The sequence below is a fragment of the Austrofundulus limnaeus genome, unplaced genomic scaffold (assembly GCF_001266775.1).
Source record: "Austrofundulus limnaeus strain Quisiro unplaced genomic scaffold, Austrofundulus_limnaeus-1.0 Scaffold15, whole genome shotgun sequence".
NCBI lineage: Eukaryota > Metazoa > Chordata > Actinopteri > Cyprinodontiformes > Rivulidae > Austrofundulus > Austrofundulus limnaeus.
Genome location: NW_013952417.1, coordinates 35,658 through 37,898, shown reverse-complemented (window position 1 = coordinate 37,898; position 2,241 = coordinate 35,658). Strand labels below are relative to the sequence as shown.

The following is a 2,241-nucleotide window of genomic DNA, read 5'->3' as shown; positions in this document are numbered from 1 at the left end:
GTGTGTGTGTGTGTGTGTGTGTTAGTTAAACAGAGGAAGTATTATGTGGTTATTAACTTTGGCAGCTGAAGCCAAGTGTCAGTGACAATATGATTTTGTATGCTGTGCTTGTCGGTTTTGACACACACACACGCACACGCACACGCTTGTTTCTCGACCCCGTGGGGACCTTCCATTGACTTCCACTCATGTTTTTTAGACTTTATATCCTAACCCTGACCATATACTCTAAAATTAACCTCACAGAAACTTACCTGACCCTAAAACTAACCTAAACCTTGGTCCTGATGCATCTCAGTAATCCAGGTAAAAAATCAAAAAGAAAAAAAATTGTATAGGTTATATTGTATAGGTGCATATTGCATATATATTGTATAGGTTGTATATGAATTAGAGAAGAACCCATCCAGAAGACCTATACAATTTTTTTTCTTTCTAAACCTTGGTCCTAAACCTAACCCCACACCTGTAACATGCATTTGGACCCATGGGGACCTGACAGTAGTCCCCACGATTCACTTCGGTCCCCACCTTGTAAAAAATACCCCACGTTGTAGGAAAAACCCATACACACACACACAAAATCCTTTTTATTATTGCCCACTGCCAAAAGGCAAGAGATCTTACAAAAGTATCTCATGAACCACCACAGCCAACTGAATTTAAAAGTTAAAAAAATAGCTTTAACATGGTCAAGCTTAAAGATATTGACCAAAAGTTCGGATTGGGCAAAAATCCAATCCTGTGCATTTAATTGTCCACAAAAGTATTTGCTACTTTGCAATTAGTGCCAAAGTTCTTGGAGTGCATCTTTACCTAAAATTGTAGCTAGAAAAGTCAACACTATTTCTTAGTAAAACACCTCACAAACCACTTAATGAATTTTAATGAAGTAATCATCATTAGATAAACATCTATATCTAATTTTAACTTTTATTAGCTGTGGCTTCCACCTTGAGTAAGACTAATCACCAATCACCACAAAAAGAATTACCCACTGCATGCCTAAAAGTCATACCCAACACATATTCCTGACAGTGACATCTTGCAATAATCACAACAGTTTGAGGTTTTACCCAAATGGCTACAATTCATTTCTCAAGTTAGGACGCTCTTAATGCTTGTCATTTTTTAACATTACAAATTACTCATAATAATTACCTGAACCACTCATCTAAAACACCCTCACATGCTGCTTTGTAGTTGTTTGGGCTGGGCGATATGACCTAAAACTGATGTATTGATATTTTAAGGCTCTGTAGGAAGCCTGCCTTAGGCTGTTTATTTTACCAATGAACAAACTGTGTCCACATCAGTGTCTCTAGTATTCAAAGCCTTTAGACACCAATTCAAAAATGAAATGAATGATTAAATTGCTACGCATACATTCCAATAAAATTTATTGTGGCTATATCAGTACAGCCCCTCCCCTCACACGCATACACAAATTTCACAGCATGTAGTCATCTTAATTTAAACAATGCCAGATCACTATTTCTGTGGTCGCTGCTCCACATCCACCTCTCTCATGAACACTGACAGTCACATGCAAGTCTTTTTTTTTTTGGCATCCTCCCCGACCAGTTCCTTAATAAAATGTTAAGGTTTCTTTTATTATTGGACACGTTTGTCTGTTAAGACATACCTGACAGGGTCACGCGTTGACAGTGATGCTAAGCATTAATGGACTTTTACATCTGAAGAATAAAGCCTTTTAAACTTGGAAGTGGGATCTAACTTGGTTTTCTGCGCATTTATTCATGTTTCCAATCTTTGAACACCTTTCTTGCAACACTAAATACAGAGAAAAGAAGAGAAACCATAAAATTATTTAACATTTAAAACCTTTGGGGCTGGAGAAAAAATGTTAATGTTTGAAATATGGCATCCAAAGGTTTAATTTGAGTGATATTTTATTTATCTTTTTCAATTCTGAGCTTCAAGGTTCTTGCATAAAGTCTGTTTTGATGCAAAGTGATTATGGATGCAGCAGGTTTTTCTTCATTGCTTAAACTATAAGACCAGATTTTAAAGGGATCCATGATTAGTTGTAACATTAGACTTTATTTGATAAACATTTATTTTAACTGTAAAACAAAGACTGTAAAATACTGTAGGATGTTTAGTTTTGTAAATTTTTAAAAATATATTTTAACACTGATGGAGCCATTTTATTTACATGCAAAGCATTCTGGGTAAATGATGACGTGGATAGGTCCTCGGTGTGAGCGAGCTATATCC

The 2,241-nt window shown here is 36.0% G+C and overlaps 1 protein-coding gene across 1 annotated transcript in view; it reads left to right on the top strand.

Moving 5' to 3' along the window:
- lmnb1 (lamin B1) overlaps nt 1-2,241 on the top strand; it is a gene marked incomplete in the record, with an annotated part of 28,019 nt that overhangs the window by 1,218 nt on the left and 24,560 nt on the right.